Source organism: Pseudopipra pipra, chromosome 2 (assembly GCF_036250125.1).
Source record: "Pseudopipra pipra isolate bDixPip1 chromosome 2, bDixPip1.hap1, whole genome shotgun sequence".
NCBI lineage: Eukaryota > Metazoa > Chordata > Aves > Passeriformes > Pipridae > Pseudopipra > Pseudopipra pipra.
The window spans coordinates 24,469,360-24,492,597 of record NC_087550.1 but is presented as its reverse complement, the minus strand read 5'-3'; the positions used below and the strand labels follow the sequence as shown (position 1 = coordinate 24,492,597).

The 23,238-nt window shown below is 43.2% G+C and overlaps 1 protein-coding gene across 2 annotated transcripts in view; it reads left to right on the top strand.

The window, feature by feature from the left end:
* Positions 1 to 23,238, top strand: part of LSAMP (limbic system associated membrane protein) — a 1,003,852-nt gene that overhangs the window by 182,524 nt on the left and 798,090 nt on the right. The window lies entirely within an intron of this gene.

Here is a 23,238-nt window from a genome sequence, read left to right as displayed (position 1 = left end):
CCTTCCTCCTTCCAGCTCTGCTGTTAACAGGCTTGTTAAGGTACCTTATTGCAAGGACTCCCAACTATGGCCCTTATGAAGCAGAAGGCATCATGTCTGGAGACGTCTAGGACCTTCCCAATTTGCTGTTGGCACTTTGATCCAGCAGCATCTCTACTAACATCTCACCTGCCCAGCCTGAGAGCTTCAAGAGAGAATTGTCCCAAGACACAGGCAGAAATATGCCCTCTTGTCACTGTGATCAGAGCCTCAGAACTGCTTGAGAGAGGAGGGATCACAGCCAGATTTCCCCATGGACTTGTGTCCCCTAGGGCTGACATCAGGTGGGCACTGCAAGATGAAAATCTTGAAACTGAGACCTTGCTCACTTCAGATCCCGTGGAAGCTCTACTACACCACATGTGATGACCCTGGTACAAGGTGGTTATGGGTTCAGCCTGCCCATCTTTGCCATCTCTGTTACATACCAGGCAGTTCCTCACCTTCTCTCCCAGGTGGTGGTGTGGCTCCTGCCAGGAGGTGGCTGCACCCTTTTGGCAGCTGAAGGAAAGTGATCCCACTGCCACCACAGATAGCAGCCCCAGAACATCTCCTGTCACACTAAGACCATGGTGTAACTCAGAAGCTAGAGATGAGGATAAGAATTCCTTTCATTCCCTGCCATAACACAGGTTGGAAGAAAAAGTGAAGCCAGGCTGGGGCTTAGGGATGTCCCTGTTTTCTTTTTCTTCCTCCCCCGACCTCCTCAAATTCAAAACCTAGAAAACAGGGAGGAGGGAAGTAAAAGTTCTTTCCCAGTGAACTGTGCAAGTCTGCTATTTGAGAGGCTTCAAGGGCAGCTGCCAGCTATAGTAAGGCTTGCAGGAAGTTCACAGGAGCTGGCTGTGGGCATGTCAGATGATGTAAGAAGAAGGGACTCACTGATGTATACAGAAATAGAAGTCACCAATCCAGCTGAGGAGTTGAGAAGAGAGAAAAGTTGCTTACTCACAGGAAAAAAAAAGAAAGGGGTGTGTGGTGTGACTCATAGTATTTGAGAGGAACTGTCTGCTTTCCTATTCCTTCCCTGTTCTTGTTTTTCCAGATTTTCTTAATTGGCAGAAGTCATCCCACAAGCATCCCTAGATTACCAGCTCACAGGCAACTGAAATTCACAGTGCCCTGAGACATGATGATGTCTTTCACTGGGGTTTTTCTAGAGGTGAAAACTGACTCCAAAAGTAGTGTGAAAAAGGACTTAAAGCTGTCATTTGGAACCTTGCTGTGCTCCCTGTGTCCCAAACACTTTTGCGATTTCCTGCCCCAAATCTTGTAGATGGGTCCACTGCCTTGCAGGAGGTGCAGCAGCACCCTGCCATCCCACCTCTGCCATGTTTTACATCTGCCCTCTCTTGAACCACAGAATGTACAAGGTGAAGGAGAATCTGACCCCACTTCATGGAAGGAAGTTTGTCATCCCTGTCACCCCATTTCTCTACCCATTCCTGGGGACCCTCCTTGCAGCTCCCTCAGCTTTTCTGCTGCTCTCAGCACCAGCAGCCATCTCAGCAATGACTGTTGACACAGAGACTCATCGTTCAGGCTTAGTCTGGCATTGCCCACAGCACACACTTGCTAACCCTCACCCCGTGCCTGCCAGCCAGTGGCCCTCTTGTCCTGGGGCCACCCCAGTCTCATGGAGAATGAGATGGGTTGAGTTGATCCCTGTCATGGGCCGTTGAGCTGTTGTGCCCTGGGATGCAGCTCAGGGGAGCACCCCAGGCCAGACTTCTGAGGGTTGTGACAGTGTCCCCTCCGTAGGGGCAGCCCGCCCGACCGGAGTCTGCCAGAGGGCTCAGGGCTGAAGGGATGCGAGGGTGAGGGAGAAAGCAAGCGCAGCAAAAGCAGGGAACAAGCTCTGACTGCAGATGGATTTTGCCCCCTTCTGTCAGCATCCTGCAACAGACCGGAGCTGCTGCCTCGGGCCAGCGCTGCCTTCCCGAGCCGGGTGTGTGTGGCTGTACAGATGCTGTCAGCTACTGGCAGCCTCTCCCCAACCTCTTCCTGGGCAGAGAGACTAGAAATTATGACAGAAGCCTCTGGGCTCAGCTTTAAAACCACGCGATTATGCCATAAACAAGGGTATTTTATTTTCAGGTCAGAAGATAGTGGTCTGGGGCAGGGAAGCTTGGTGGGTGTGTGGGAGGGAACAGATATTTGCAGGATCAAGGGAGCCACATAGCTGAGGGGTGACTGTCAGTGTCTGAACAGGCCTTGGAAGACGGCAACATATTTTTATCCACAGATTCACTTGTGAAAAACTGCTGCTGTTTTAAATGCCGTCAGTACCTGAATATTGGCTTCACAGGAACATGGAGGCAGGATGCTCCCATGACCCAGCCTCCTGGTGGATAGAAGCAAGAGTGTGGAGCCTCTGAAATAATATCTGTGATTGCACTGACCTCCTAGCCTACCCTAGGCCTTTGTATCTCACAGGCCAGCAAAGTTTGCAGTTGCTGCCAGATGATGGCCGTGCAAAATTGTGAGATAAACCTCACTCTACCATGTTCACTGAGGTAAGTGTTAGAAGGGGAGGATCTCATGACAGCAGACAGGGGAGAAGGCGATGTGCCCTAGGGATGCTCACGCATGTCCTGTGCAGCAGAGAGTAGGCAGCTGTGCAGGCACTCTTTTTTTTCTTGTGCGAACTAACAGTGTCACATATCCTTAATGTGGTGAGTTTGTGCAAAAGGACCAGGAATTTTATGCTGCCAGCTCTGTAGAACAGATCTGGTTTCATAATTGATTTCTCAAATCGTGGAGGCAGGTCCACCACAGCCACATGTGCCTTCCAGAGCACACAGGGACTGTGTGCCAAAACCCACCAAGTGGCCGAATCTCTGAATAGGCCTGTACAGGCTTCCTCTGAAATGTTTGTAAGGAGACAAGGTAGAGTATGTTTCACTCCTTGTTCCTGCACAGATCTATTTAAAGCAGGATAGATATAGATGCTGTGGCTGGGCAGAATGCTTGGGATGCATTATGGAAGAGTGCTCTGAAGCGCCATGTTATAGCTGGAGAAGAGTACAGGGAGAAGAGGGAACCCAGGATGGCTCTCAGTGCTAGGTAGTTTTGCAGGTGAATGAGTGTGTCATCTCCCCATCAGTCTGCCTGGATGGTTCTTGCTTGAGGGTTTGCATTCCTCAGGCCTTGGTTCCAAAGGTGTGTGACAGCTTTCTCTTCTATTATTTTGCTGTTCAGCATTAGTTCTGAGCTTCAATAGGAAGGTTTTAGTTGCCTTATAAATAATCCCTTTCTCTCTAGTGTGACCTCTATGCAGTCTCAGGGCGTGCTGGTAAGCAGCTACACGAGAGGTGGTGGCTTTTCTAAGACTCTGATGCACGCAGGCTTGGTGGCATTTCGAAGCCTCCACAAACTCTGCAAACATATCATGTCAGGGCCCAGAGAGCAGCCCAAGGTACAATAATTACAGTGGTGAGGAATTTCCTGTTGATTGCCCAGTCATTATTTTAATGTCAGTCTGACTGAAATGAAATTTTAAGTCCAAGACAGATCTAGGAGGATGTGTGCTTCAGAGTCACGTTGACCCTTTTGCATCCATCCCAGCTGAAAAACAGGTCTGCTGGGCAAACCTGCTTCTTTTCAGCTGTCAGGAAGGTTTTGTCTGTGGAGTGGTCCTGAGCTCGCTCCAGGGCCCAGCTGGCATTAGCTGAAGAGGGGTAGAAATCTCAAAGGCACCTTTACAGCATTCATCCCCAGGGCAATGTTGAATATTACCTGGTCCCCACTGTAGAAGGCACAGTGGCATTCTTTGAAAATGGGTGGTGTGTGGAATTACCCTGCCTGATGGGGAGGATTTAGGTACCTCCAGGAAAGAGATAAGGAAGCACATCCTTCCTGACAACTCAGTAGCAGATTTGTATGCAAGTGGCACAGAGAGCATCTTTTCTTGCCCATCACTCTTTTCCCCCTGTTAGTCTGCATTTATCTATGGCCTTTGTGTCTCTTGGCTGCAGCTCAGGCCAGACATGGGCAGCTCACCAAGACACCTGGTCATTCCTCATCTCCCTGGATTATGTATTTGCTTTCTGCCTCTTCCTGCTCTACAAACACAAGAGATACTGGTCACTGGGTCACTGGGAAAAGCACCTAGCCTTCTGTATGTAGATTGTATCCACAGTAGGCCCAAAAAATTGCAATCAAATTCCAGCTATGAACACCTCTCTAGCTTGGCCAGAGAGGTGTTCTCTTACAGCTATGGCTGTAAGAAAACAGCCATATCTAGCACATGGGGCTCTGTTTTTCCCTAGGAAGTGAGAAGTGCTTCCAGCACAGGTTCCAGTGTCCTAGAACACATTGCTGTAAGACCTAGGAGAGGAGAAGACACTTGCAGCCCTTTGCCTACCTCCTATTTTGCCCCATGCTCTATCTGAAGCCTGAATCCATGGGAGTCCAGAGCCCAGGGACTGTGATCTCCTTGCCTGCCAGGGCTGTGAGATGGTACCTCCTGATGGTCTTGCCAGGAGCGTGTTGTGGCTGCTGTATTTTTTTCTTGTTCTCCAAGCAGCTGAGGGTGGCACCTGTGACTCTGGGAGGGAAAGCTGGACAGGTTTTTGAAGTACTAATGATGATTAGTTTGTCTAAGCCAGCACAAACTATCAATGGGTTTGAAATGTTAATCAGGAGAAGGGCCTAGTGCTCAAGAGCTGCAGAATGAGAAATGAATGGGAAAGCGCGTGTGGAGGGAGGACAAGGGCTGGAGGGGGAAGAGATGCCTAAGTGAGGATTTGACACAAGTATTTTCAGCTGCTCAACTCTGCTCTCTGAGTACGACAGATGCCTTCCTCTTCTGCGCGCCTGAAATATCTCACTTTGCTCACAGAAACACTGCAATTGCAATTAAATTCACTCTGCCTGTATAGGAAAAGTCTCCTTGGGGATTGCTCCCCCAATTCTCTCTCCACCAGGGGATGACCCTGCACCCTATCCCTCATGAAATTTACCCTTATGCTGCTCTCTGCTGCTTGCTTATTTGGTATGTTGGTGTGCATATACCTTAGCAAAGTCCTAGAAGATGCTCACACACAGCTGATTTCAGAGAAACCACTGCCTTGCAGGCTACACTTTCCGGTAGAGTGTATGGATGGATGGATTCTGATAAACACTAAAATACGTGCACTGTAAAAAAATGTTTGCAAACATACTCCTCTCTCTTCCCTCTTCCTTTTGTAAATACCTGTGGACCTCCATATTTTTATCGCACATTTGCACTTGCTATGCATGCCTGTACTATTTTACACTCACACTGACATATAGGAAGATCATCCTGAGAGTACCTTGCCATGCTGTGCTGGCACTTTCAACTCCCAAATTTATGTAGAACAGGATTGCTGCTCACACACTTTTTCCTGCCGGCTATCAGTGAGTGGGAGTAGATGTGTGTGATGATGATGTCCCCTTGTTACACCTCATCCTGATCATGTGTAGATGTGAGACTGTTTGTTCTCAGACTTTGCCAGGAGCTCCTACTCAGTCTTGGGATGGTCGCTGGGCTCCTTGGAATAGGAAGCACAGTGGGGGGGGCGGGGGAGGGGGGAAGAGAGAGAGAAAGAGAAAGAAAAAGAAACACATCATTTCATAGCTCTATAAGCACAGACATGCCTAACTTCCTGCTTAAGGATCTGAGCCATACAGCTCACCCAATTAGTCAGTAACATAAGAACTGCCATACCAGGCAGAACCAAGAATCTGTCTAGCTGCCTTTCCCCCATATGTCTCCAGCAGTGACCTATAGCAGATGCCAAGAGAAAAATGTAAGAGTGCTGTTAGTATATGATATAAGTAATGATGCCTCTCTGTAACACCCTCTGAGCCTTCAGCCATTTGCAGCACAGGGACCTCCTGAGCCAGTAGTGTTTGCTTTGTGCTCGGTAGTTCCTCCTGGATTTGTCTCACAGCTTCTGAGGTCCTGCAGTGTCCTGTGGCAGTGAGTTCCACAGATGAACTCTGCTCCACCTGCTCTATTTTGCATTTGCTCATCACCTGTCTGCTTCATTGAGTTTCCATTGCTTCTACTGGAAGAAAGAGTGAAAGATCATTCTTATTTACTTGATACATGATGTTCATGATTTTGTGTTTCTATGTCACGTTTCTTCTCTATCATCCAGGCTCTAACCTGAAAATACCTATCTTTTTTTTCATGTGAAGAAACACCCAGACAAGAATAAGCAGGAGGAGGCACTCCAAACATGCTTAGCTTTTGGCATGTACACAGATAGTAACCTTTCCTTCAAACTAGTGCTAGAAATCAACTTGGGAACAACTCCTCAAAGCTCCATATTAACGTGTAAACCAGTGTCTTCTGTAGTCTGTCTGACTTTTATATACCAGAAATTTTGCTATCCCATATCTAAATTTGCCACCAAACAAGCTTTTGAAGAACATCTGTGACTGTGTTTCCTGCATTCTTACTCGTTTTTCTGACTCTGATCCTTGGTCTGTCCTCTCTGCACAAACCAGCAGCTCCCCACAGAGCACCGTGCTTCTCAGAGGAGGCTGACACCCCAAAAACCTGTCAAAATTAATGCAAGCTGGAAGCCTGTGGCCTGGCCTCAAGGTCAATCCTGTGATGTGCAAGACTCTTAGTCATTCCTCAGTGTGCATATTCCTGAGCATGTGCTTCTGCAGAAGAGATAAACGGGAGCTGTAATCAAAGCATCTGGTGAGAGTCATGGCCTTGGTGCAGTTAGGTAATTAGTTGGATCCCTGGCTTCCTGGGATTACCACCTCCCACATCTGTCCTTTTGGAAAGGAGAGGTTCTGCAGTCAGCTGCGCAATGTAATCGCATCAGTGGCCATCAGGATTAGCTCTCCTCTTTACGAGGCAAAACCCACTTGCTGTAAGCAGCTCAGGGAAGAGGGAGAGAGCAACAGAGTTCCCATCTTGGAAACTGACGTAGAGATAAGGAATTCCGCTGAAGGGTGACATAGTAATGTGAGAATTAATAATAATTAATCTTCTTAATCAGGTAATCTTTTCACAGCAAGCAGAGCTCTTAGTGAATTTAGTCCTATGTGTATAACACAAACCATTTAATTCAATGGCACCTTTTCCTTTAGTAGGCTTTGGATCAGAAACTCTTGCTAAAGAGTTGGATACCATATTTCGATGTAACTGTCATTCCTAAGCATTTACTGAATGACTGGCAGGACTGTGCTTCCACGAGAGCTGCCTCTCAGTGGGCTGCCATGATTTTTTGTTCAGGTACTGTGTACTCATCTTATGAGACCAGCACTCGGACTGGTCTAGCTCTGCTTTTTCTCTCTGATGAGGTAGCTGTCAAATTTTCCAGAGAGCCATACAAAACCTTCCAGTGCAGGTAATTTAGCCGATACACGTAGTCAGCACAACAATACTCCTGACTTTGTCTGTCTCCCCAGGGACAGTCTTGCAAACCAAAGCCATTTGTGTTAATGTTCACAGAAAGAGAGTAAAACGGGCCACGAACACAATCAAAACAAATCTGCTGTTTATATTTGAATGACTGTTTGGTCATGCTCTAATAGCAATAATCATCAGCAGTAGCAGCGGGGAGCCAGCATGCACGTTAACTGCATTACATTTTCATTTGACATGAGTAATTGTAACATTCACTGAAGTTGTTCTAATAGTTATGATACACTTGTTGGTCCACGAGGTGGGAAGTGGTAGAAGGCCAAATTAAGGTAGTTTGCCTGACTCTCCCTAACGAACTGCCTCACTCAACCCATAATGTAATAGAAGTAATTTGACTGTTGCTGATTATTTTTAGACTATATTTAAGGCATATTGGCCATTTCCTCTTCTGCACGAGTACGTATAATGATTGGAGATGGGCCCAGACAGGAGCTGGTGAGAGTGCTGGATGCAACATCTGCATTTGGTTTATAGCTCTTCGTCTCTGTTCACAAACTAAATGAATACCCTGTATTAAACTAGTCCCATGTTTTGTATAGGAAAAGGAAGATTCGATTCTATTAAACAAAGAAAATTCTCAGCTAATAAATGGATTGACCCAGTCTCTAGTATAATAATGCTATGCTAGGTTTCCTTAAGTCTTGCCCTGGACTGAGGTAGGGGCTATAGACAGTATCACTGGTACTTCAGACAGGGATCTGAGATCCACCAGCTTTGGGGTCAAAGTGCTCAGCCACATGCACTGAGAGGCTCAAGCTGAAGGCTGAGCCCTGATGTTCTGCTTCAAACCCGTCTCTACACAGAAACGCCGAGTTTTCTCTCTTAATCTCTAAATTAAAAAAACCCAAACAAACAAACAGCTGAAAGCTGGGGAGCTCACAACAGGGGTCTTTGCATACCTACAGGAGGCACACACAGGCCACATCAGTCTCTGCTTCTGTCCTCCCTCCAGCCTCCCACTTCTCCTGGCCGGCACCTCTGCTCGCCATCGCCCTGGGGTGACCTCCCTGCTTAGCACCCTGCAGCTTTTGCCACATTCACAGCAGGCTCTAAACGAAGTAGAATGAGGCTCCAATTACAGTTTTAACGAGGATGAAAATCCCGATTCCCATCTCGTGCTGAGTTCCCAGCTGTAGGAGTTTATCAGATTGTTACAGCCCGACGGATGTGTGCTCCTGGCTCTGCCCTGGCCTCTGCTGGGCAGTGCCTGCTGGCTGTGCTGTGGGTAACCGAGTGCTCTTTGCTCAGCCAGGCCAGGCTGCCTTCTGACACGGCAGAGAGCAGTCATTTTGTTCACTCATCTGCTCACATTACTGTGGTATAATGATTTCCTAATTGCTTCTATTAAGCATATCCCTAAACAGCTACCTGTCTACCTGCCAGACTGTACTGCGAGTCTTATGGGATTGAGAACAGAGCCCTGAAAAACCCATAGGACAGTACCTTCAAGGATTCAATTTTTGTTTCCAGTCAATGATGAAGCCAAAACATCAATGCAAGTCTTTGCCTAAATCATAGCTAGGTTCTGCACAGGGGCAACATGGGGGCTAGCCACAGCCAACATGTTCTTCCTCCAGCTCTGCCCTGTAGTAGTCCAGGCTCACCCAAAGCTTTCTTGCGCTTAGCGTGACTCAGGTGGATCCTCTACCTAGATAATCTGCACCCACCATCAAACCAGTCTGGCCTAAGGTGTTGAGCCAAGCCTGTGTGCTCAGCGCTCACTGGTCCTTTCTGCTCTCCTCCATCTTCCCTGCCCTTTGTCTCATGCATGTTTATTCCTCGTGATTCATTAGGTAATTCCAAATCTGTCTTGCATGTGCTTGGTGCAAGGCAGCCTGGCATCAGTCCAGGCCTGCTGAACTCTGGCACAGAGGGGAAACAAGGGAGAAAGATAAAAAGTTAAGTGAAATGAAAAAAGGAAAATGTAGTTGGGAGTTGGCACAGGTGCTTCCAATGTAGTGCCAGGCGGCATTTTCAGACGGCGGCAGCACGTGGTGAACATCACTTTGCATATGAAAATCTAGTTAAGCTAACGAGGTCCTTAATTAGGGCTTTTATTATCTTTTAATTCTTTGCTTAAAGGAAAGTGATTACAAAGCTCATCTTTATGATACAGCAAACTAATCTTTCATTTCTGAAGTGTTTCCTTTCCTTTCCTTCCCTTCCCTTCCCTTGCTATAATAATGAGGAGAGGGAGAGAAAGGAAAAGGATGGAGCGGTGGGTAAAGAAAGGGAAACAAATGCTATGAGAAGGAGGCCGCAAAGCAGAGTGAACCCGCATGCTCTTGCTATAGCATTTCCATGCAGATCAGAAAAAGCCTCAGGAACCTATGATTCAGTAGCTGGGAATGAGTGGGTGAGAGAAAAAAAATATCAAAAGGGCAGTGTCACAGGAGAAAGCAGGGGTCCTGTGCTTTTGACGCAGGATCAGCACACCTCTGTCCCTAGCACAGGGCTTGCTGCTCACTGGTGCCATGCCAAGTGGCTCAGCAGGCTTTGTGCATTACAGTCCCATAGGATGACTTCTGGAAGTGATTTCCATAAAGGCCCCATAGATGTCAAAGCAGAGTAACAGAGGGTTTGGGTCTCATGTCTGCTCTACTACTAGATGCCCCCAGGCTGCATGGCCTATGAAACTAAAGGATAAATAGAGCTGAGTAGAAACAAGAACATGCTGAAAAGCTCTGCCAGGGCCCCCTTCTGCTCTGCACCCATCACCTCCAGCTTTCCCATCCCAGGGCTCCCCTTGCCAGCTCTCCAAGTGTATTTCAGGCCTAATGACTGGCACCCTTTATGCCCTTATACACTTCCTACAGGTCTGCTAATTTTATCCCATCCTATTAAATCCACTGATATATAAGTGCTGGGCTTCACACAGAGAGTAGTTAATACTTACTGCACATCTTGTTATCACAGTCCTATGAGTCTGACAAACAGATACCATATTTTCTGTCTTCTGTGCTATGGACATTTGTTGAAAGCTGCTAAATTCATGTTTCTTGTAAACGCTGCCAACTTTAAACCTCGGTTGCTGCTTCCTTTCACCTGCCTCTAAAGGCACAATATGTTATGACACAAAACCGTATCCCTAGTATGGGGATGGTGATAGATCTCTACAACCCAAAGAGTGTAAAGTGGGGTCAGCTGCCCAAAATGAGAACCTCTAGAAGCTCCTGGTAGGCGCTTCATGAAGGCAAGTTCTATGAGCCAAGACCGATCAAGTGCTCTACTGAGGCGTATGCATCCCAGTGCTGATGGAGGAATAATCCTTTGGATAGCATATAAAAATAAGGTGTGGGTCATTTGTTACCATTAGAGATCATAGTGATATTTCCTATAAAAGCAGGGATGTTAACCTCAATATCTTCACCAAATTCCAATACAAGTGATCACACACTACTTTCTGAATTTTTTCTCTTTGCAGTTAAAATGTCTGTCTCTCCTTTTTTTTTGCAGAACTGCTTCAGCACTGAAGAACAGTTGCTGCATCCCATAGCATAGAGAGCCACATTTCTGTTTTTGCTGATACAGTCTTTACTGTATGTGTTTTGAATATATCAGAAAACACAGTTCAGTGTGTTAGTACTACCCACTTTTCATTGTCGTGATAGCAGTGTTTGCTGTGCACTTTTTAATCCAATTACAGTCCAAATAAAAATAACGGAAATTTTTAAACCTTCAACTTGCAGCTGGGAACATAGCTGAATTAGACACCGAGCATCAAACAGCAATTTGTGCCTTTGAATTTTTCCCTGGTAAAAGAGCATCAGCTTTATCTATGAAGTTGTAGACGATGCCAAAGACAAATGGACTGATTTTGCAAGGTGCTTACTGTCTGCATTTCCAACTCAAGCTAATGCTTAGTATCTGTGAAAATTAGGCAGAAGATTTTTTACAACCCCTTCGAAGTGCTTTGTAGTCTCTTTTCTTGATATCTTTCATATTTATCTAGATTGAGGCAAGTTTAAAGGAGCAAATAAAATTACTAGCACTCCTTTGTCAACCTGGCAATAGTTTCTGTCTGTTCTGCTTAGAAATCTCAGTCTAAACAAGTAACATGAGCACGTATTATGGCTTTTCAGAAAACATCATTATGATATTTTAAAGCTGGTGGATTAGTGTCACTGTCTTTAACTGTTTATTTCCTTGTTTGTATTAATCTCCCAGTAACAGGTAGCTTACTTTTCCAATAATTCCTTAAGGACATATTGACCTCAGTTAGAATTGGAATGAATAATGAAATACCGTTTATCATATTCATAAATCTCTGTAGAGCTCATTTACATTGAAAGGTGGACAACCTGCTGTTGCATTTATTTTTTCTGGAACTCCAGTTAAGCCATGTTTGCCCAAACTCTGGCCACAGTGTTTTAGACCACAGGCATTCTGTCTACTGGATTGGCATCTCTTTCTGGCTTCCTGCACTACTTGCCAAAATCTTTCTTTGTGTTAACTTCCCTGTACCCAAATTAAAACATCATCCATTAAAAGTCTGACAACTTGTAATCCCTCAAAGATCTGTGCAATTACTCTTTGTAATACCTTGGGAGCAGAACTTGTACCAAATGGCCTTTGTTTAAATTCACTGTATAGTCTCCAAATGGTGTATTAAAAATCACTACCTAAGAGTCCAAGATGATTTTTTTTCTTACAAAAATTGACTGTGTTATATCTATTATTCAGAATATTTTTTTTTCTGCTAAGATCTTAGTTGTCTTTTCTTTAGTGATTTTGATCAGATGCTATACAGACTTTATGGCTTCATTTTGTTTGTGTGAATCAATACACATCCATAGCATATTTGACTTCTCAGTTACAACCACATAATTCTTTCAAACTATAAATTGCTCTTCTGTACCAATAAGTGCTTGCTTTTTTCCTATTATTAAATTCAGTTTTCCTACTCATTATGGTGAACGGTACCTTTTTTTGGATGGGCATCACATGGGAGTGATTAATTTATCAAAGTGGTGTTTGGAGATGTGAGGATTTGTGTAGTCTGTTTAGGATTCTGTAGTGCTTACAACACACACCACTTTTTACTAACTTGGACTATGTCATTGTCAAGTCCCAATTTTTTCCCTGGAACACATTGCAGTTACACAATTTAAAATAATACAGCCATGCCATTAATGTTTATCTGTGCTCGCCTGTCTGAGTCATTTATTTTGCACTCTGTGTCTACAGAAACATATATGTCATTGCCTTTCTCTTCTCTAAATGTGCAGACTCTCTTGGTTTTAATATGTGTGCTGCAGCTCTGAAATTCTTTTTTTTTTCTCTTTGCATTTATATATTTATATATTTGACAAAAATTCTGGGGTCTGTCTTAGCTTGTTAGCCCACGCTAGAGTGGCTAGGGGTTTGTGATTATCAGAGGAACTTTTATTTCTCTTCTGGATTCTTTTTCATATTTCCTTCATCTCCGACTTTCTGAAACGATGCAATATGGACACTCATTCATCACTGAGTCATACAGAGCCCAACTGTGCATTTTGCTGCCTTTTAAAATGTCTCTCTTCCTTCATTAAGCTTATATACCCTCTTCTTCAGAGGTTTGCATCCATCTGGGGTCTGATCCAAAACCCCCAAAAGCCTGTGGAATCATCCTAGTTGCCTTCAATAGGTTTTAGATAAGGCTTCAGTCATTTTGTCCCAAGGCAACAAATTTCTCTTTCATTTAAGGCTGGTGGAGCTCTTCAAATTCATGTGACTGAGCTTAAATTTCTATCCAGTCCCCAGTGCATCAGCTAGATCAATTACCCATGGTTGCAATGTTTTTAAATGATCACATTTTGTATAGTAGCAGCTTCTCTCTCTGATTTTCAGAGCCTGAGCCAAATCCTCCCCAGTTGCTTCTCCTCCCATGCAAAAGCAGTGCACGCCAACAAACACCAACGAGCCCACTGTGTGTATGGTACTGCAGCTTTTTGAGTGCTTCCTCTGCAGCTTATTGGGACTGGGCAACTGTTCAAACACTTCCTGATGCTCAATTTTCTGTTCAGATTTTGTGACAATTCAAAGAATTTGGGGGAAATAAACGGTCCTCTTTCAGCTGTAACTTGTGTCAGGGTTCAGTGGGCACTAAGGAAGAGCAACATGGTGCTGTCATGAAAAGGAAGACTGCTCTTGTGCGTATGGTTATACTCAGGATCCTGGAAACATCTGAGTGATACTAGGCATGCTTGGAATTTTAATACACATACCATTAGCACGGTCCATCCCATGGTAATATAATGCCCTGTCAGCTCTAAAACCTAGGCCTGAAACTAAACACCTCCAGGGTTAAATGAAGCATCCAGCCTGGGATTGATCCAAGTCTGGCTACAGGCCATAAAGATACAACATCTTTGGATAAGAAACAGGGCAAAAAGCTGAAAGTTGCAAGCTAGCCTTTCTAGCTGCTGTGAACAAGAGAAGATGAAACACAGGAAAAAAGAATTAACTATGAGGCATCCATCAAAGTCCTTCTCGAGGTGAATAATTACACTCTCTGTTAATTACACATAGTACCATAGCTTGGCTTTCATGATATATGTCAGGTTTTATTGCTCTTGTTGTCAGTTTCTGGATGTCATAACTCTACTCCCCAGCAGCCTGTCATCAGAAAGTGCTATGGTAAATGAATTCCATAAAAAAGCATTTGCTAATGTTTGTTTCCCCAGGAACAGCAGTGCAACAGGGTAGCTGCAGACATTACACCAAGCTCTCCCAGCAGGATGGTGCTCAGAGCTGGTTTATTTCAGTGCCTTCTATAGAAGGCCTGAGATTAAACCTGAGTAATTCTTGCTGCAGCAGGCAGGGAGGTGTTTCTTTGTACAGGTGTTACTGTCTTTATCATGCTGCCTCTAATCTCAGTCTCAAACCTGACAGTCCGCCATTGCTACCCAGTAGGTTATCCCTGGCTCTCCTAATCCCACTGAGCACCCTATGATGAAAAGATTTTAGAGGTTTTCTCATTCTGGTGTGGGATCTCACGACCTTCCCTTTCCCTGTGTGTCGGCAAGGCTAATTCTCAGTACTCTGCTTATTCTTCTTTCAGAAACATTTCTTGGGTTAATCTTGTTTACGATTATAGAATCACAGAAATAAGCAATGAAAAAAATGTATATGCTTGTAAAAGTCCTGTCAGCCTGAACTCATCCAATCAGGGAGAATTACCAGTATTATTTGACTTTGCTTTGTCATAGCAATTGATTTACTAGCCAGCTTTTAAAGAGCATATGAATTCTTGGAAAAGTTATGGTTGGACATTGTGTTTCAACTTATTCAAATAGAAATGTGTGACGATGCTGTCATTTTGTCCCTTTGTTTGCCAAAAATAAATACATTTCATTTCACATTTGAAATTTTGAATTTGCTCCAGTCATGGGGAAAGTTTTATGTTTAGTCCATGGGCTGAAATATGTTCTCATCAATTTTGTTTCCATAAAGAACAAATTAATCAAAAATGTCTATGTGCCAAAATTTCATGTAGAAACACTGCCAAATTTTTGCTGCAAATAATTTGTCCAGCTCTGGTGATGAGGATGAATAAGAAAGAGCAAAAGTTCTCGCAGTAGTTTCTCTCTCTGGTTCTTCCATGTTCTTAGTCATGGTTAATATCTGCAGGCCTGAAAATATTTACTGTATTGATACGTTTAATACCCCTGTGAAATAACAGGGCTATTCCTTTCTCATGGGAGGCTCAGAAAGGAAGAGGCTAAAGATGGGTCAAACCACCCAAACGAAATACCCAGTTTAAGATGGGATGCAGTGTTGTCTGGACTTGTGATCTTTCTCTGTAAGCTATAAAGAGAGCTTATGATAGAACTCCATCTTGAAAGTAAAATGTTAGACTAGATGAATCCTGTTCTGTGCAGTGGATATCCATTGGGGGTGTCTGTGGCTCTGCAGGAAACTTCTGACAGAGGAAAGAAATGAAACTGCTTCAGGGATCCCAAGCAAATCATAGGACCTTCTCTTTTCTATGACATTTCAGCCATCCTCCCCTCTCACAGATTTCAAAATAGTTAAGTGCTGAGGCAAGCCAGCTCGCAGTCCAGGTAGAACAGCACTCACATGGCAAGCAAACAAAAAAATAAGCACTGAGCACAGAAGAAATACACTGGTACAGAGGATTAGAGCCAAAAAACATCTTGACTTTCTGAGTCAAGTCTGGGACAATACTGGCCTGGCTGGCCACGCCTTGAGCAGGGAGTTGGACTACAGATGTCAAGAGATCCCTTCCCACCTGCAAAATTCTGCAAGTCTCTGACTCCCTGTTCGTTCTCTGTTCTGGTCTCCAGGTGCTGAAGCACAGTTGTTGCTGCACCATGTGCTGTAGCTCTTTCCCACCAACACACTGTAGGTACTGAAGAACACTATGGCCTATTCTTGGTGGCTGTGAAACCTTGAAGCTATCTGTGTCCATCCTGATCAAATGCCCCTAACACACTGGTATATAGACATCCTGGAAACACTGGAGCACCAATGAGAAATGGCAGGGAATAGTGGCATCTTGGGTGCTCAGGAAGGCTTGCAAGTATGTGTGAGCAGCCCTCAGAGGTGCTGCTGATAAGAAGGAGCTGGGCATACCATCTCAGATGCTCCCCTTTCTACAGGCCACAAGCCAGAAGCCTCAGCCAAGGCCCTCAGAGTTCATGGTGCAGGAGAACATGGGGAGAGTGCCTTTCTCTCCTACCTAGCTTTCCTTGCCTCTCAGTGGTGCTGAGGGTAGGAACAGGGTGTAGCCATGCATCCAGGTTGGATCTCACTCATAGCTCTTGTCATATTTTCAGACCACTTGACAGTGGTTTGGTTTCCTTTGGAAACCAGAATCTCTTCAAATTTGGCAATGATAGTTGCCTAAAATTGCTTTTAACCAAGCTAAAATCACATGTCATTCCTAGAGCAGTGAATGGGATGCTCTCTCATTTGTTCTGTGGTCCAGTGTCCCATCTGGCTAGGAGACGCTCTGCTGTCTAGTAAATCATAGTCTTTCCTTTTATGGAAGCCATAGCTGGACCTCTATCCTTCTTTTTGGTACATTTCTGAAGTTTGTAGGGGTGAAGTAGCTGAGAAATAATTGTTTCCGTGTCAGGACTGATTGAAACTCTCTCTTCTTGAATGTCTCAGATGACAGTGGGTCCAGCTATGCTCTGCCTTCTCATGTAACTGCAACAAAGTTATATAAAGCCAGATCCACAAAGGCAGGTTTGCCCTGAAGATCCCACGAATGCTTTGGGAATCCTGGCCCTTTTTTTCAGTTACCCATCCCTAAAAATGGAGTCCATGTCCCTGTCTTGGAACTTAAGGCTGTTCTCTTGGTAGCTTCCAGGATGAACTGTAGTCACAGGGACAGTCCCTGCTACCCACAAGGTAGTTTTTCTGCCAGTACGTAATATTGTAAGGTATTTTTACCATTCAGCCTTTCAAGTAAACTGCCTTAGCAGAATCTGCTGTCCTAGCTGTCAGGAAGTTGGAAAGGCTTGCTATAGAAAATCAGTGGCATTTGGAGATGACTGAAAAAAAAAAAAAACCAACTCCAAATGTGAGTGATATTAATGAAGCCCTTACATAGATATTTGTATATTTATTGTTAGTTCTCTCTGTGAAAACTTGGTGTGTGGAGGAGTGATTTAATTCAATTACTTCAAGACTGTGCTTAAAAGTATTCCCTTAAGATCTCAGCATGTCTCTTAACCCACCAACATATTCGAAGACAGTCTGCACAATGGAAATCTGAGATATCACATGCAATATAAGTCCCACACAGTCTCTCTTGTTTTACCTAAATCAGCTTATGCCTTCTCTCTAGGAATATGTTGCCCAGATGCTTGGGACTTTATAAGAGCAAGTGTTAACAGGCTTTATATATACAGTCACAATAAAAGTTTTATTTTTCTCTGATAAATACTATTTGCATACTAATTATGCCAGTATAACCCTTACTATGACACAATCTCTCAGTGAAGTTCGGAAGGCAAAGTTTTGGTGATTTCATCCTGCAGAGTAGTGACAGTGAACACACATTTCAAGAAACACACCTGAAACGTTTGTTCCTTTTTTGATTACATCTTTTAAACATTATTTTTTAGGGGAAAGCATGGTTGATGCCAGCATTCAAAGTGCTTTTACCCGAATGTTTTCAAAGAGTCTTAAAATTAGAACTGAAAGGGTTCTAAAAACATCACAAGCCAATCTCTCTACCTTGATGCATAGTCACCTGTACATCTCTTATTTCTGCCATAGATTTGTTTGAAAACTGTGCAGTACTGAAAAGCCTATGCCCCTCCCAAGCAGATTTCCTAGTACTTTACCATGCTTACCAACAGAGCTTTCATTCTGCTTGCTAGTTAGCATGCATCTTTCTTTCTGAAATTTAAGACAGTTTCTCCTTGCTCTGTCTGCAGTAGACATGAACAACAAATGATTCTTCCCTTTTGTAAGAAGTCTTTTATATACATAAAAATTCTTATCATGCTTCACCCAGTCTTCCCTTCTTCTAACTTTCGATTTACCCCGAAAGAGATGTTTTCTAGGGTTGTAACTGTTCTTGCTTGTTCTCCTCTAGACTTTCTTTTATTGGGTCCACATCTTTCTTAAAGTGTAATGCCCAACAGTGTCGTGCCCAACACAGTATTCCAGCTGAAGCCACTTGGTAGAGTGGAAAGATGATATCATGTGTCCAGATATTTTCTTATGTGTCCATATTTGTCATTTTTTCAATGTTATAATACTGCTCATATAAGTCCAGCTGGCAAATCACTTCATTCTACCCACTGCAATTAGTTTCTATTTGAAGAATTTCTGACTATTTAGTCGTTCCCTTATCTTCTTCCCATGTGGTTGTTTCTTCTTGTTAAAGGCTTTAATTGATCTTTGTTGAATTAATTTAATTTTTAAGAGAGTTTCTCCACATTGTAAAGATCTGTTCAAATGCTGGTGTTAGCTTTCAATTTCTAGAATTCAGGTATCATCTACATGATTTATAAGCCAGATCTCTACTCCACACCATTGTTCACTTAGAGGATAATGTTCAGCATATTTGTCCTTGGAGACACCCCTGCAGCATCCTACTCAGTGCAGCTTCCCTGGTTGACAGAAACCACTGAGAGCTGCCCTCTGAGTAAGGCTGTGCCACTGGTTTTATACCTACCCTTGATGTACTAGTCTATGTTTTCTGAGATTGCTGAAGAGAATATCACAGGTACCAGTGTCACAAATCCTACTAAAAGTCAAGATATATGGTATCTATTGCTTGTCACCTTTGCCCAAGGCCCATTACCTGTCACACAAAGAAATTAAATTGGCTTGACACAATTTCTTTCTGACAATTCAAGAGGGTCTGTTACTCATCTCTTCGTACTTATCCTTTTAGCTTCTTACATATAGTTCGATTATTTGTTTCAATATTTTTTCTTGGAATGGAAGTTAAACTGAGTGGTCTGTAATTCCCTAGCATAATCTTTTAAAGCTAGGCACCATATTTCCCCTTTCCAGACTTCTTAAGTCTTTTCTGTTCTCTATGATTCATGTTCTCCATGTGCTTCAGCCAGTTCTCTTAAGTATTCAAAGGAAGAAGTTTGTCAGGACCAGCCAGCTTGAATACACATTCCTCTGGGTTTTTTTCTTGACTTTCATAGCCTGGGCTTTCATGCCATTAGTATTAAAAACATAGTGTTAAATGCTTGCACTTGATCTACCTAATGAACTGGCCTCCAGAAATTATTCAGTGTTTAGACTATCATCTGTCCCTTTGCGATTAACCCTTTCTTTTTGTTCTTCTCACTGATGGTGAATGAAGAGAATGCTTATAACTTTTCAGTTGAATCCCTGCAACCTTTTACACTTCCTCCCTGCAGCAACTGGACCTAGGGTCCATGCTCCCTTCATATGAGCTCAAGAAAGTGCTCATGATTTAGTCAGGTCCTGCTCCCTTCCATCCTGCCTTCCTGCAAATGGACACTTGGCATTGGGTCTCTGAGTGTTGTTTCTTTCAGAAATTGCCAGCTTTCCTTGTCTCCTTTAGAATCACTTCCATCAGAGCCTCCCTACTTGTTTCCTGTGTGTATTCCTGTCTGCCTCATTAAAGCTTCTTACTTTTATGTTCTTGTTTTACTTCTTACTCTTTGTATGGGTTTTGAGCTGTATTGTTGCTTGTTCACTGTCACCAAAGTTGCCCTCTGCTTTCATAGTCCCAGTTCACCCTGGTTCCAGTTATTAAGCAAACTTGTATCACCAAAGAGATTCTTTCTTTGGATCTGCAGCTCCAGAGCTTTTGCTGCTGTAATGGTGTTTCTCTCTCATTTTTTCCTTCTCCTCCTCATCCGTCCCTGAGTTTATGTATGTACAACAGCAAAGCTGGTAAGCACTGGCTGAGCTGCAGAGGCAGAGGATCAGAGCTGCTGCATAACCACCCTTCTCCCACTGGGTCACTGGTTAGCAGTTTTGTTTATTTGGGCTTGCCTCACATTGCATGTACTTCATGGATGCTTTGCTTTTTTTTTTTTTTTTCTCATTTAATGCTCGTTGAAGTTGAACAGCCCACTTCTTGCATCTCTGCTTTGATTTACCTGTCAGAACCAGTAACAACCTGACTGTCTGTGTCAGACTTTGTCACTCCTGGAGTTGATGCAAGTCTGTATTAAGATCTGTTCCCTAACAGAATTGGATTCTCGAGTGTCTTCAATTTTGCATTTTTCTTTTAATTTCTTTTTTGAATATCCAGTTCTATTGCCACAACTGTACAAAAAGAGTAAATTATAAATGCATGAAATATAACAAGTGCCTATTTTTGCTTCCATGTTGTTTTATATGGAAACTTTTTTTACATTTCAGTCTTAAAGTTACTTGTGTTACAATGCAAATTTTAACATTTGCTTACTTCTGTAAAACGAATTTGTCATTTTTAGTTTTCTGCTTGTAGTTTTCTGCCTGTGGTGAATAATTTGTGCAAGGGCTCTGCTGAATGGATTCTTTGAACTGAAGTTATTCTGAATTGAACGTAGCTCTTCTGTAGTTAAAGTTTCAACTGGAGTTTACCTTATTTTGAACAGATGTTTGCCTTATGAGATAGATAAACAAAGGAATAAAACCCTCCCCAAAAGACAGACCATGTAAAGCCTTGACTAAGAGGTTTTTACCTAGCATGAAATGAACAAGATTCACTGGATTGCTGTCTATAGGTACCTGAAGGTGAAGTTTTTCAGATGGCAAAATGTCCTTTCATTCACTTTGCCACTTTATTGCACAAGAACAAAAAAAAAACCAACCAAAAACAAAACAGAGATTAAAACTACTTTAGTAGACTCATCTTGTTGAAATCTAATGCACAAGAGCACTGAAAATTAGTTGATTGAACTCTAATTTTAAAAGTCACTGACATTATAAAAAATGTCAGAGGGCATGTCATCAGAAACAGGCTTAAAATAGGATGTCAGATGACTGCTGAAGACCTAATTCTTTTTTCTGATTCTGTTCTTAATTTGTTTAGCAGTTTGCAAATGCTGAAACTACAAAGCAATTGTCAGAAAGGATTTTTAGCAGAAATCCTACCCCCCCACACACACACACTCAGATGACCTGCATATAAATGGTAATGAAACAAGCAAACAAAAACCCTCTCCAGGAGGAGCTGAACTGAGCCCCAAGAGAGGTAGTGAACTCCACCACCAGTTCTCTCTTTTCTCTCTTCCCTTTAAATTGCACCATTCCTTGTTCAGGGCAGTGCTTTTAGTAGGAACAATGTACTGGAGTTGAATTTCTTGTCTGATGCTGATAAGAATTAAGTCTGTTAGAAAAGTTGATATAGGCAAACCAAGGAGACCCATTGTTTCATTTTCTGTTTCAGAAACATGCCCTTAGTTTGTAGGTGATGGTGTACTTTAATTAAAACAAGGCAAATGGAAATGCTCTGTGCTGATTTGGAGAAGCAGTCATAAATTTGGCAGGTGTTCAGAAGCTGTTACGAATGCATTGATGTAATAAGGAAAGCTCATTAAGTCTTGGTGTGTCTACTTCAAATGGGGATAACCTGGGATTGGGAGAGGGGGAGGGCAGATGGACAGCCATACACACAGCTGATGAATATATTCTTCAGAGGAGGAAGAATAAATATATCACGAATTAATACAAAGTCATGCTGCACATCCTAAAAGGCTCCAACTGCAGATCATGCAGATCATCCTAAAAGGCTCCAACTGCCCGTCCCACCCATGGAGAGTTGAGCTTCCCAAGGAGCAGATCCTCAGCAATTATGGTTTGTGTTCTGGTGTTTTAAGGAACATGGAGATTTGTGACTATTCATCTTAAAATCCAAGCTGCAAAGTGCAGAGCTATAGGAGCTTGTTAGGAGCACCTCAAGTCTCTGTGCACTTGGACAGAGGTGGGGCATTTTAAGCCCACACAATAGCCCTCTTCCTTACTTCTGAGCCAGAGACTTTAGAGAGAATGAAGAACCAGAACAAGCCTGGTCATAGGGAGGAGCAAAAATGCATATTTTAATAATGGAGGTATCAGTTTCTGTTGTGAAACCAGGTAGGGGGACGAAATTTAGCTCCTCAAAAGAAAAAAACAGTTGTGTTTTGCCTTTATGAGCTAAGATATGTGGCTACCTAGCAGACTCATCCCAAGAATATCTCCAAGTGATGAGGAAAAAGAATCAGAGTACAATTGAAAGTGCTTTTTAGTATTCTTATAGATTTTTCAGTTTCTTATGTCAGCCAAAGTAAAGAATGATTGATTGGGGAAACCTCTGTAGGGCCTATGAATTTTCATTAGGATGCATTTCTGGAAGGGTGAGTAGCAATTTCCAGCCTTTGCTTGCAGTTCTGGAGGTCTGGGGCAAGGATGGGCTTGAGCTTTGTCAGAGTTCAGGGCTGGAGCCAGTGCTGGAGTCTGAGCTGCTCTTGGGCACTTGGATCAGCTGTGCTCCACTGTGGCACAGGGGTGACACAGAGTGGGAGGCAGAGAAAAGCTGAAGTGTGCCGCAGGGACTTGGAAAGACAGAGTACAGCAAGCCTGTTCAGATCAAGAGAAGCTGAATTGCACATGGGCCCAGCACGTGAGACACAAATAAATATAGCAGCCTGGTGAGTGCCCAGCTGGGGCGAGCTTTATTTTGCTTTTTAAAGGAATGCTGTCAATTCCTGTTTGGCTGATGAATTTTTGCTTTGTTTAAAAAGGAAAAAAAAACAAAAACAAAAAAAAGGAAAGGTGGCTGTTGGTTTGTTCTTTTGGGTTTTTTTTCCCATAAAAGCCAAGAGCAAGTAATTCGCATTAAGTAGTTCGTTTTTTTGGTAAAAGTTCCAGGGCAAAGGGTTTTCTTAAAACAAAAACTGCTTCCCTGTCACCTGATACTTAAATTCACTGGAGAGGAAAAGGAAAATGGCTGCACTGATTTTCATTGTCCAGCCTGAGAGGAGCACAAAAGGCTATTAGGGATAGGGTAAAAGACAGACGTATTTGAGAATACTTCTCCTGACAATAATCTGAGGAGTTGTTTGCATTATGAATAAGGGAATATATTCCTTTAAAAAACATTGTTGCTTTTTAAGTGGCTAGTTCTGCTGTAAACAAATCTTGGAAAGCGCCTGTGGAATTAGATGTATTTCAATTAAAGAACTCAAAGGAAATAGGTTTTTACCTACAGCGGAGTATGGAAATGAGGATGGGAGCATAAAGCATTTTACAAAGCAAAATGTAAGTTCCTTTGAGCAAACAGGGAAGTAACAGCTGTGAAATGTTGCTAGCAGAAATTAAATGTTGTGGCCAAAAGGTTTGTTTTCCTTTTTTGCCTG